Here is a 13,368-nt window from a genome sequence, read left to right as displayed (position 1 = left end):
AGTCAGGGGGCGATTCTTCAGAGCCGTCGGTGCTCCTGCAGGATCTCAGCTTCCTCCCGCCAGGGCGAGCGAGCCTTCAGACGTTTTACCCTTTGATCCAGGAGGAGATACCGAGCAGGAACCACTCTGGGCATGGCGGGACTCCCCACTCCGGCCCCCAGATGCCCCTTCAGTTCCGTGTATTTGGGAGGAAGACGAGATCATATGCAGAGCCCTTCCGACGGCACGCACAGTGCACACTGTTAATAGACGATACTACTCTGATGCATACACCCGCCCCCCCCCCAGTGTGGCCCCTGGCCCAGTCAAGGGCCCCACCGGCCCTGCACCTCTTCGCTGGGCCTCTCCTGAATGCCTAGCACCTCCTGTCAGAATCAGCTGCCTCTGTGCTGCCTGCCTCATCCCCTCTCCACCGCAGCTGTCCCCGGTGGGATGCGCGCATGTTGGTTTGTTTCTGGTTCTGTCCAGTCTCCAGACTGGGGCTCCTCCAGGGCAGTCTCTAATGCTGATACCCAGGACAGAATTCTGGAACGAGTGACCAATACATGTCTACCACCTCACAGGCTTCCTGGAAGAGGTGGCATTTGGGCTCAGCCTTAAAGCAGGGTCCACCTACCTCCCCTGGGAGAACAGGCATCAGGGATGGAGTCAGGGACTGTGTCTCTCTGAGTTCCTCGGGTTTGAGATGATCCACGAGGATGAGATCTACCTTACAGGGTGGCAGGACTTTAGCAACCGGAGACACGTGGGGCATCCGGGGAAGAGGAGGAGGAATGGTGTGGCCACAGCAGGGGTGCCTTAGGCCTTTGGGGGAGCGTTGAGAAGTTCGGACTGGCAAGATGGGAACATTTGCAGGTGGAGCAGTGGAATGTGGTATTTGAGGAGGCAGTGGGGATGCGCTGCAGTGGGCTCTGGATGCCAAGCCTGGAGTTAGGCTTTTATATGGCAGGTGGCGAGGGGGACGTCGACCGCTGAGGAGCTTGGAGTAAGAGAATGCCATGGTGGGGGAGAGGGGTTATTATTATAAATAATAATATAATAGAAAATAATTTTTGTTTGCCAGTGGGCACATGTGCTTGCCAGAGCGAGACAGAGAAAGAAAGGGAAAACAAGAAAGCACCACACCCCCATGGGACATGGGCGTGCTGCAATCTCTTGTCTTCCACTTTGTCTTCCTTTCTGGATTCCAGTATGCATGCAAATGTGACTAGTATGTTTTCCTCAGTTGCTGGGTCTGAGACTCGAATTATGTAGTCAGCCATCTGGGGTTTAGCCACCTTAACCATGAGGCCACAGGCTGCCCAGCATTATTTCTAAAACCCAAAGACAGGGTCTGAAACTTTCTCTTATCACCCAAGAAGCACTCATTTTAAGAGCCTCTTGGTGTCTAACCTAACTCTTTGGTGCTGTAATCGAAGTCCAGTCTGCCTCAAAGGAGTTGGAAAACAGCCAGACAGGGCTCAAGGACTGGAGAGAAAAGTCTTTCACCCATTTCTGCCAGCAAGAACCCACATATCTTGGTGAAACAGGAGTGCGTGCCGGGGTCTGGGCCAAGCTGGCAGGGCTCCGGGGCACGTGAGGGCGCTGAGGCCTGCCCTGATGGCTCTGGGTGTGGGTTTGAGGTAACTGGCGCCTTGGTGGAATGAGCCCTGTGTTTGGCCCTGAGGTGCTGCTCCCCTCCCCACCCCCCAGTCCTGGCATATATGCTGCGTCTTTGAAAAGCTCATGGCATCAGTACAAGCATCTGCCCTTCATGCGCCATCATGGAGGTGAGAGAGGAGGTGAATAACGGCCCCTGAGCCAGGGAGATAAGGGCCTGGATGAAGAAAGACATGATAGAATTCAGATAGGACTCAGGGCATGACCTTGGAGAAGAGGTTAAGGGATCTTTGCTCTTTTTCCCCCCAGCTGGGTTGGGATACCCATCTGACACCTGCGAGTGGGATCTGCTGGGAGTGAGGGATGCAACAGGTGTGTTTGTTCCCTTCCTGTCTGCTGGACTAGACCATCCCAGGCTGGGGGGGAGTGGTGCCCAGTTTGGGTGGGTCTTGCCCTCCCAGAGCCCTTCTCTGGGTTGCTGTTGGTCCATCCCGTCCACCTGTCTCTCTCAGGAATATTGGATTAACGCTAGAGACCTCGGGCTCGAAACAAGAAAGTTTCCCTGGACAGGGAGTTTCCTCCCCCTGAGCTCCTAAAGGAAATGGAACATTCCATGTAAAGGGTGACCAGGAACAGGTGAGCTCCAGTGTGGCCAGGCAGACTCAGAGACACAGGTGGGGGCGTGCAGGAGCCACTCAGCCTGCCACCTCCACTCTGCCATCTTATCGATCTGCTTGAAAGCCCCTTGCGTCCTGTGTCCTGACCCCAAATGTCAGCAAGGCAGATTATGGCTCTGGCACACTGAAGAGGCCAGGTAAGAGGCCATCTCAGGAGGCTTCATCTCTCCCACCCACTGGAGCTGCTGCATCCTGCAGTTCTGGGGCACATGCCCGTTGTGCTGTGTGGAAATAGCACCCCTTGGGTTGTGCAGAGGCAGGCAAGTCTGTGCCAGCAGATAAGTAGGAGGGCAGAACTGGGCACTTTCCTGTGTTCTAGGCGAACAATAGGACCTTTCCAGGAAGCTGGGGGAGGGAGTGGCCTGTAAGAGGATCCCCTTAGATGCTCAGTGGGGAGGCTTGAATAGGTTCTGCATCTGCTGCTGATTGCTTAATTAGACACTGACATGGTACTCTCTGCTAATGACCGCATCTCCCAGGGAGATGGCAGATAAAGGGTGGGTAGCTTCAGAGTGGCAGGTGAAGGTCTCAAGGACAGTCCCGGAGATTGAAGGGAGTGGAGGGGGGCATCATGAGATATCTTTGGGCCTCTACAGAATATAGACTGTCAAGACCAGAAGATAGTGTAATGGTTACGTCGCTGGCCACGCATGTAGTCGACTGTTGTTCAAGTCCTGGGCCCGGCAGCCTAAAACTCATGCCGGGTGCGTGTACGTGTGTGCCTAAAATCCTGAGAGGAGAATGGAGAAGAAGGGACTGTGGCATGGCCATTTCCCCTGAGGGGTGATTTCTTGTTTTGCATCTCTCTGACTCTACAGCAAGTGCATGTGCCCTATAGCAAAAATCTCTCTTTAAAAAAAATGTATTTTTGGGACCAGCAGTTAGCATAATGGCTATTTCGCTGGACTCCCATGTAGTTGACTGCAGTTCGAGTCCTGGACTGAGTGGCTTAAATTCACACCAGGTCCGTGTGTGTGTGCACCCAAGATCCAGAGAGGAGAATGGAGGAGAAGGGATTCTGGCGTGGCCATCCTCCCCAGGGGGTGATTTCTCTCTTTCTGTCTCTCTTTCTGAGAAGCACATGTACCCTATAGCAAAAACCTTTAAAAAAAGTATTTATATGTATATATATATATCTTATAATTATATATATTTATAAAGTTATAAAGGTAGGACTCAGGGTGTGGCCTTGGAGAAGAAGTTAAGGGATCTTTGCTCTTTACCCCCCCAGCTGGGTTTGGGTGCCCATTTGACACTTGTGAGTGGGATCAGCTGGGAGTGAGGGAGGTAACAGGTGTCTGTTCCCTTCCTGTCTGCTGGGCTAGGCCGTCCCAGCCTTGGGGGAGTGGTGCCCAGTTCAAGTGGGTTTTATCCTCCCAGAGCCCTATAGTTATCAATATATATTTATAGCTATATATAATTGTAAATATATATATATATATATATAAAAGGCTGAGAAAGAGGGGAGTGCTTCCTCTCCAGGGACTGGGAAGAGATGTGTTTTTGTCTCCTTGGTAACTTCCTGTGGGAACTCCAAACTCTCCTCTCTGGTTGACCCTATTGAGAAATGGAGGTTGGTGGGGGCATCCTCTGTGTCCCTGGAGTCACCGAGACCAGGTGAACCCAGGAATGTGTGTGTTTTGGGAGCTAGGAGCTCTGGGACCTCAAGGGCAACTGAGGTGCTAGAAAAACACTAGCACCCTGTAAGTCCTGTTGGAAGAGCCGGGCAGGGCTCTGCAGGTTGTGAGGAGTGCATCCCCCAGTGGACAGTCGAACTGCTCTGGGATTCGCTGCTGACTGCTGAGAATGGGCTAAGGGCTGTGCTGAAAATGTTTCAGAGCTTCTCGGGACGTTAGAGGCAAACCCAGGCTGGTGGTGTCCTGATGACTGGGGCAGGGCTGTATGTGAGCGTGTGATTCTTTTGTGTTTGTCCCCAGCGCTCTGCAGCTGTTCTCCTAGAACTGGGGTTGCTGGGACGTAGGCCTCTCCTCGGTGAGCCAGCCAGATATTTACCAAAATCAGGCCCGCAGAGGAACGGTGCCAGGGCGCAGGTACATGTTGTGTCTGCGCTGCCCAAACAATGCCATGCTTCACAGGCTCCTGAGCACCACGGCCCGTTGTGAGGCCTGAAACGGCCCTGCGAAGGCGGGCACGGAGCGGGGCAGGGCTGTGTGCCATGTGTGAGTCAAGGGGAGGCCACTGTGCCCCAGGGTATCTGTAACACTGGCCTCCTGGCTTCGGACCATCTTTGGTCTCATTTCCTCCACCCCGGGAGGCCCAAGCCTGGTGAGAGGACTGCATGACGGGTGAGCACGGTTTACCTCCTTTCTGCTTCTGTTGGAAATCATCATTTCTGCTCGCTTCAGAAAAGAGCGAGGCTGGCAGAGACGACCGACTGTCTTAGAAGCTTTGAACCGGAGGAGAAAGACGGAGTTTCGAAGTTGGGCAGCTCCAGCTTTGAATTGCGGCTTTGCACTCACCGGCTGAGTGGCTCTGGGCAAGCCAGCTAACTCTTCACTCATGCGTTCCTCGTGCTAGAAAACGGAGTACAGTAGTCACCCTATCTGCAGTTTTGGTTCTCTGAAAATAGATGAGTGCACCATCATAAGATTTTTTTTTTTTTTTTAGAGAGATTTTTATTATAGGGTGCATGCGCTTGCTGGAGAGACAGAGAGACAGTGAGAAATCACCTCCCAGGGGATGACCATGCTGCAATCTCTTCTCCTCCATTCTCCTCTTGGGATTGGGCACACAGGCCTACACGCCTGGTGAGTTTTAAGCCTCTGGTTTGGGACTCCAACTGTGATTGGTCTTGTGGGAGTCTAGCGCCCCAACCACATGGCACCTGCTGGCCCTGTAGGGTATTCTGAGAGAAAGAGCCCACGTGCACATACTGTTATTAACAGTATATTGCTATCATTGTTCGGTTTCACTGTGATTGTTGTTAATCGCTATTGTGCCTAATTTACAAATTAAACTTAATCATATTTATGTCTGTGTAGGGGAGGTAACAGTCTGTGTAGAATTTGGTACTGCCCAGTGCTTCAGGCCTTCACCCATTCCATCCCTGTGGAAAAGGGCAGACTGCTAGACTACAAGCTGCTTCCCAGAGTTTCTGTGAAAAGACAATGTGTAGGAAGTGCCTGTCCGGTGCTGGCTCAAGTGTGAGGAATTAGCACTGCTGTGTAGCACAACTTCATGGCTATTGTAAGAAGTGAGAATAGGGACCAGCCGGCGGTGTGGTGGTTAAGGTGCTAGACTCCCACATGGCCAACTGTGGTTCAAGTCCTATATCCAGTGGCAAGAAAATTGTGCCAGACATGAAAGTCATGCCAGACATGTGTCCATGCATGCCCAAAGTCCTGAGAGGTATATGGAAGAAAAGGGATTGTGACCTGGCCATCCTCCTCAGGGGCTGATTTCTCACTTTCCCTCTCTCTGTCTCCCACTGCCCTATGGCAAAAACCTAAAAAAAGAAGAAAAAGAAAGAGAGAATGAAGAAAGAACTGAGACTAGAGGAGGCGCTGGCATGGGGGAATCAGTTTGCATCTTAGGGTGTCTTTTTTTGAGTTTAAGGATTTTAGGCTGCCCATGGCTAAGGGTAATTGTGAGGCTTCCTCCTATGAGGAAATGAAACAATTCCCTCTAAAGCATACCTTGAGTGCTTTCATGTTGGGAAGCAAGAAAAAGGACCATATTCAGTTTCATTCAATAAATATCTTTGAGCAAAGGTATTTCCAGCTCCAAACAGTCAATGATTTTTGTATCCTAAAAACCTTTGAACATCTTGGAAGGAAGAAATATTTGACAACTCTATTACATTTGGCAGTTTCCATTTGGTTTTTGTTGTATACTCAGGAAGTCTTAATCTGTTTAATTCTAGAACTAGAGACAATGGGTGGAAGCAGGAAAGCTTTCTGACACTCTAACAGTGAAACAGGCTGCCCACGAAAGCAGTGAGCATTCCAGGGGCTGGGGGCTGGTCATCTTTGCAGTTGCTGCAGAGGGCTCTTCCCGCATGGTTTAGTGCTGAGATGCCTCCCAAATGTGGCAGGCTGTCATCCTGGGATCACCAGAATCCCCCAGCTGAGGATGGGGGTGGAGTTTCCCTACCCAATGGGCTAATGCACCAGAGATTGGAATTAGGAAAAAATTCCCCAGGTGCTCCCTGACTTTTCTTCTCCAAAGCAGTTTGGATCCTGTCTCAACTCCGACATCCGTCCTTCCCCAAACGTTCTTTGCTATGAACGTTCCGGAAGGCTTGGTGCTTCGGTGCACACTCGTCATGCTGTGGGTCTCAGACCAGCTTCTAGCCCAGGTGGCTCTCAGCCCTGTGTTCCGAACCATTGCTAGCAGCGTGGCCATGTGCAACCAAGACTGTTTGCAGTTCTACTAGTTGTAAGGCTCTGTGTAGGAGCCATGCAGAAGGCAAGGAATCACGAAAAATAGTAGTCCTTAAAATGCTTCCATTTCTGGGCCAGCCCATGGCCTGGTGGCTAAGGAATTGGACCCCACATGAACAACTGAGCAGTTGGGATCCTGGACCTGGTAGCTTGAGAACATGTTGGGCGCGTGTGCGTGCGTGCCCAAACTCCTGAAAGGAGAATGGAGAAGGGATTGCAGCATGGCCATCCCCCTGGTGCGGGCGGCGCATTCTCCCTTTCTCTCTCTCTTTCTGTGTCTCTGGCGAGTGCAGGTGCCCTCCGACAAGTTTTTTAAGAAGCTGCTGTCTCTCTTTGGGAAGTTAGCTGCACACAAGTCGGTCGAGGGTGCAGGGCTGTATGTAAATGACAGCTGAGTGGCAAGGACTGAGTAAGGAGAGTAATGGTTGGCCTGTAGCAGCCTGAGGCTCTGTGGTGAACTGGCCAGAGGTTTCTGACCTGCTGCTGCTGGGATGGGAGACTGGGATGGGGCAGGGTCAAAGCTGACCTGGCAGTTACAGCCTTTTTGTTTGTTTTTAAGAGGTTTTTGCCTTAGGGCATGTGCGTTGGCTGGAGAGAGAAAGAGAGAGAGAGAGACAGACAGACAGTGAGAGGTAAAATGAAAAATCATCTCAGGGGGATGACCACACTGCAATCCATCCTCCATTCTCTTCCCAGGACCTTGGGCACACACTCACACACCCCCAGTGTGGTTTTCAAGCCACCAGGTCTGGGACTCAAACCACAGTCGGCCATGTGGGAATCCAGAGACAGAACTGCTGGCCCAAGTTACAGCCTTTTTGACCAAGAGAGTTAACACTGACACAGACCAAAGTAAGAAAACTTAGATAGGGAATCATTAATAACACTTTTTTTTTCTTTTTTTTTTTTTGAGAGATATTTGCTATAGGTTCCTTGCACTCACCAGAAAGACAGAGAGAGACAGAAGAACAGAAAGCAAGAAATCACTCCCCAGGGAAGATGGCCACGCCGCAATGCCTTCTCCTCCATTCTCCTCTCGGGATCTTGGGCATGCACACACATGTGCCCAGCGTGAGTTTAAGCCACCAGGTCCAGGACTCAAACCATGGTCAATTGCATGGGAGTTCAGCGACATAGCCATTACGCTAACTGCTGGTTCCAATAAACAATTGTTTTTAACACACCTCGGTTACAGTGCTCAGATGGTGCAGAAAAGCAATCAGTGGATGCCTCCCTCAGGTCTGCCCCAGCTTCCTCCTTGGAAGTGATCCCTGCAGCCAGGGCCTACCGTGTCCTCCCTGAGGCTCTCTTAGCCAGGAAGCTGCCACTGGGACAGTGGGTCAGATCTAGCCCACTGCCTAATTTCAATTTCATATGCCTGGTAAACTAAGAATGATGTTTGTATTTTAAATGGTTGGCAAAAATGAAAGACTAACATTTTGTGACACATGAAGATTAAACAAAATTTAAATTTTAGTGTCCACGAGTAGAGTTTTATTAGAACACAGCCTGGCTCCTTTACTCTCACTGGTGTAAGTACAGCCACTTGTGTACCACAGCGGTGAACGGACCGAGTGGCCTCGCAAGTTGACCCCGCCTACCGTCAAACCTATCACAGAAGTTTGCTGACTCCAGTTCTAGGAAATGGAATCATATTGGTAGTTATAAATTATTATTTTTCTTCTCTTTATATATTGGCCAGAAGGCTCATACGTTCACTGGGGTGGCGGAGAGAGAGAGAAAGTGAGAAAGCATCCCCATGCAGGATGGTCGTGCCACAATCCCCTCTCTCCCATTTCTCTCTTCGGGATTTTGGGCACCCATGCACATGCGCTGGCATGTTTCCTAAGCTGCTAACCACCACGTCACCTGCTGGCCCTTAATTACTTCTTAATCCAAATGGTAGCATATTAAATTAATACCGTCTTTATTTATTGTGCTTGAAGACAGTTCCATATCAATGCTATAATATCGTTAGTGGGTGGCCCGTCTTCATCTGATTTTAGACATACTGAGTTTAAGGTGACGACTGGTTACACTCGGCGAAACTCCCCAGGGAAGATGGCCACGCCGCAATGCCTTCTCCTCCATTCTCCTCTCGGGATCTTGGGCATGCACACACATGTGCCCAGCGTGAGTTTAAGCCACCAGGTCCAGGACTCAAACCATGGTCAATTGCATGGGAGTTCAGCGACATAGCCATTACGCTAACTGCTGGTTCCAATAAACAATTGTTTTTAACACACCTCGGTTACAGTGCTCAGATGGTGCAGAAAAGCAATCAGTGGATGCCTCCCTCAGGTCTGCCCCAGCTTCCTCCTTGGAAGTGATCCCTGCAGCCAGGGCCTACCGTGTCCTCCCTGAGGCTCTCTTAGCCAGGAGGCTGCCACTGGGACAGTGGGTCAGATCTAGCCCACTGCCTAATTTCAATTTCATATGCCTGGTAAACTAAGAATGATGTTTGTATTTTAAATGGTTGGCAAAAATGAAAGACTAACATTTTGTGACACATGAAGATTAAACAAAATTTAAATTTTAGTGTCCACGAGTAGAGTTTTATTAGAACACAGCCTGGCTCCTTTACTCTCACTGGTGTAAGTACAGCCACTTGTGTACCACAGCGGTGAACGGACCGAGTGGCCTCGCAAGTTGACCCCGCCTACCGTCAAACCTATCACAGAAGTTTGCTGACTCCAGTTCTAGGAAATGGAATCATATTGGTAGTTATAAATTATTATTTTTCTTCTCTTTATATATTGGCCAGAAGGCTCATACGTTCACTGGGGTGGCGGAGAGAGAGAGAAAGTGAGAAAGCATCCCCATGCAGGATGGTCGTGCCACAATCCCCTCTCTCCCATTTCTCTCTTCGGGATTTTGGGCACCCATGCACATGCGCTGGCATGTTTCCTAAGCTGCTAACCACCACGTCACCTGCTGGCCCTTAATTACTTCTTAATCCAAATGGTAGCATATTAAATTAATACCGTCTTTATTTATTGTGCTTGAAGACAGTTCCATATCAATGCTATAATATCGTTAGTGGGTGGCCCGTCTTCATCTGATTTTAGACATACTGAGTTTAAGGTGACGACTGGTTACACTCGGCGAAGTGCCTAGTAGGTAGTTGGAGTCATGGGACCGAAGTTTGGAACCTGGAGATCAAGAAGTGAGGGACATCTCAGAGAGGCCTTCAGTTTGAATCTATGACCTTGGCCTGCAGATCAAATGTTTCCCTTGATAGAAACCAAGCATTGCATTCTGAGTGCCATAACAAAGCACACTGTGGATGTTAGTAGATGGACCTAAAGATAGTCACGAACGGTCCATCAGTTCCTGAAGGAACAGTGGATACTAAAGGCAACTTAGGGCCAGTAGGTGGCCTGGAGGTTAAGGTGCTACATCCTATATGGGCTTGAAAATCATGCCGTGTGTGTGTGTTTGTGTGTGTGCACGTGCACGCGTGCACACGCCCAAAACCCTGAGAGTAGAATGGAGGAGAAGGTATTGAGGCATGGTCATCCCCTTGGGAAGTGATTTTTCACTTTCTCTCCCCTCGTCTCTCTCCCCCAAGTGCATGTGCCCTATAGCAAACTTAAAAAAAAAAAATTTAGAGTTACTGTCTTGAGTCAGAAGTAAGCATATGAAAGATGGTGTGAGGTAGGGAACAGCGTGGAGAAGGAAATGGATGTTTGTTGAGTGCCTACTGTGCGTCTACTGCTTTGTACATAATACCTTATTTGGTGCTCTCCGAGGTAGTACCATTAGTCTCATTTTACAAAGAGGAAAATTGAGACTCAGAATGATTAGTCATTTTTCCACCTCACAATCAGTGATTCAAGTGAGAATCTGGTTATATTATAATGCACCATTCTGACTTTTAATGCTGCCTCTTTCCATTCTGAGCTGAGAGTCACTCCCTGGTTTTACTGATCCTGGCCTCAGCTCCCTCATCTGCAAAATGGAACATTTGCCACCACACTTGCTATGGTCCATTTCTATTCGCATTTGGCCTAATTCGAGTAGAGCATAAGGGAAAATAGGGCCCTAGAGTGAGACGCAGAAAGCTGAGAGAGGAGAGAAGAGCAGGGTGAGTTTAGCAGGTCTGTGTGTCAGACCCAGTTATCTGGAATCAGATCCTTAGGAGAATATTATGCCTTGTTATGGAGGAAAGGTCTAAAATTCTCTGCTCCCAAGCTGGGACCTTACCTATAACCCTTATGGCCCCAACTGTGGACACCACTTAAGCACCTGGACTAGAACTGAGGCTGGGGAGAGGGGACAGTGGATGACACCTGGCAGGTCCCTCTCCCTGGGTCTACATGGCTGTGTGAAGAGTTTCAGGAGGAACCACAGCTAGAGGGCTCTCTGATGTTACTAAGGAGCTGGGTGGGGAGCGAGGGAGCGGGAAGGCGAGGGCGGGGAGCCATCAGACAGGGAGCCGGGGGTGTGAGTGTGTTTATATAGACTCAGCCAACCTGCAGTTTCAGATTTCAGACCTTGCTTATTGGGAGACTTGCCCTCGGTTTTCAGTCAGCTCCAGAGCAGAAAGGGGCTGACACCAGAGCCTTCCAGGAAGGCTGGGAAGTTCCAGGTCCCTGGGCTGTCTCCCGGGAGCTGCGTTCGCCACCCCTGGCGTTTTGCTCACATCAGGAGTGTTGCCTCATTGCTTCCCAGACAGCGGTCTGTGTCTCCCAGTCTGGTCCTGACTTCCGGCATGGAAGGTAAAAGTGAAGGGTCTCGAAGATCTTGGCCAGGGAGAAGTGGAACTACCCTGACGTAGAGGAGAGGACCAGGGAGAAAGATGCGTATGGGCGGGTAGAGAGGAGGATGGCACAGAGAGAGGGCGATATGGTATGTGTGTGTGCATGTGTGTGGGGTGCGTGTGTGTGTGTGTGTGTGTACGCATGCATGCCTGTGTTCTGGGAGCATTTCTTTTAATAATTGGGGAGGAAATCTCTTACTGCCTCTTTTCATTTATCCCCTCTTTATCTCCTAACAAGACTATCCCACGACATCCGTCTTCTTTGGGGTCTCCGATGAAAAAGTTAGAGACAATGTCTAATTGCTAGAATGCGGTGGTTTCCTTGTTGGGGGACAGGGGGTTGCAGAGGAACTTGGGGAGTGGGTCTGTATTTCAGATGTGTGTCCAGAGCTGAATGTAAATGATGTATCAGATCCTAGGGTGACAGATCCTAAAATGACATCCTCCAGAGAGCCCTAGGTTTTTGCAAGGTGCTTGGGACACTTCTGATAAAGCCGACGGTGGGTCCTGTCAGTGAAATCAGATGGATCCCAGCATCTGGAATTGGCTTGAAGCAGCCTAAGAGACCACAGCTATGCCCTTTCTCTTCAGGGGGCAGGGGCCGGCTCTCTCTCTGAAAGCAGACATCGGCATGCAGAGGTGAGGGGTGGGCTGTGAGTGAGGCTGGCTGAGGGTGGGTCTGTCTTCCAGGGGTCTGTGTGGGGCTTCTTACTGGCCAGGCAAGGTTCAGAGCTCAGAGAACTGACTGCGCAGGGCTGGTGGGCGGGCCGCCAGGCCTAGCAGCCCAGCGCATTTGAGCAGTCACCGTCCGAGGACAGCACACGCTGTGAGGCAGGATCTGGCAGGAATGGTGGGTGGGTGGATGGATGGGTAGGTTGGGAGGAGTAGGACTCAGCGAGAGGCTGAAGGTGGTTTCTGCAGAGCAGACCTGGAGTGCTGAGACAGGCCTTGAGCAGAGCTCTGCAGAGGGAGCCGGAGGCAGGATATATGGATAGGAAGGATCTAGGAGAGGGGACTGTAGGGTCCTACACTCTACATTCCACGGCCGCATCTCAAATGGATGGAATCCAGACTAGCAGGCCGGCGCATGAGAGGCATATGGGCCAAAGCACTGCAGAAACTCATTTCAACACAAGAAATCAGTACAGTTGAAGCTGGGAAGCAGTCGCACAGCTGTTTGCTAGGCGCCATAATTAATAGATTGTTAGTCTGGTTATTTTTGAAACTATGGGCATTTTAAAATGTTTATTTATATCACCAGCTACTTCCAAATAGAAATCCCAGTGTCTCTGTATATTTGGTAGATGGGGCTGTACACAATTTTGGGCCATGAAAAATAACCGCTTTCTTTTGTTCAGTTGTACAGAGCTTTCCAGCTCAGACTGAGCACACTTTCACCGGCTAGCCTCCCGTCCTAGCCCGACCCAATGGAGGCTTACCGGTGCCTGCTCTGTCCTCGGCACTGTGCTAGATGTGGAATAAACAGGGATGAAAACGAGCTGGTTCTGGCCTTGGGGACCTTGCAGTCTAGCTGTAGTCCTGTCAGGATGTCACAGAGACTATTCCTATAGTGTGGACAGGGATGTGGATCCAAAAGTTGACACTATGGTTAGTTGGCAAGAGGGCGAGGATTAGAGCCAAGATCCAACTCCTAATCCAGTACGCCACAGCACTGTCCGTACTTCCTCCTAGTCATCTCCATCCTCCCAGCACAGAATGGGAAAGGAGCAAGAATCTGAGGACAGAGCAGAAAACGGCTCCCTGGGATGGAGTCGGTCCTCTCTGAGCTCTTAACTGTGCAGCTGAAATGGCATCAGTGGGTCTGCATCCACGTTGTGTTGCTAATGTGATGCTCTCTGCCATGCTTCAGGGGCCTACTTTATCAGATAATTTGTTCTTCTTCTTCTTTTTTTTTTTTTTTTTTTTA

At 50.2% G+C, this 13,368-nt stretch overlaps 1 protein-coding gene across 12 annotated transcripts in view; it reads left to right on the top strand.

Moving 5' to 3' along the window:
* PLEKHA6 (pleckstrin homology domain containing A6) overlaps window positions 1–13,368 on the top strand; it is a 164,663-nt gene that overhangs the window by 68,498 nt on the left and 82,797 nt on the right. Inside the window, exon 1 of one of the 12 annotated variants that reach the window (XM_027776043.1) lies at window positions 11,216–11,400. The exons of the other annotated variants lie outside the window; for them this stretch is intronic. The gene's annotated coding sequence lies outside the window, so the exon portion shown is untranslated. Of the gene's footprint in view, window positions 1–11,215; window positions 11,401–13,368 lie in introns of those variants that run through there. 12 annotated transcript variants of the gene reach the window in all.

Source organism: Tupaia chinensis, unplaced genomic scaffold (genome assembly GCF_000334495.1).
Source record: "Tupaia chinensis unplaced genomic scaffold, TupChi_1.0 Scaffold000627_1, whole genome shotgun sequence".
NCBI classification, from domain to species: Eukaryota; Metazoa; Chordata; class Mammalia; order Scandentia; family Tupaiidae; genus Tupaia; species Tupaia belangeri.
The sequence above is the reverse complement of the archived record's forward strand: the minus strand, read 5'-3'. Positions and strand labels throughout refer to the sequence as shown.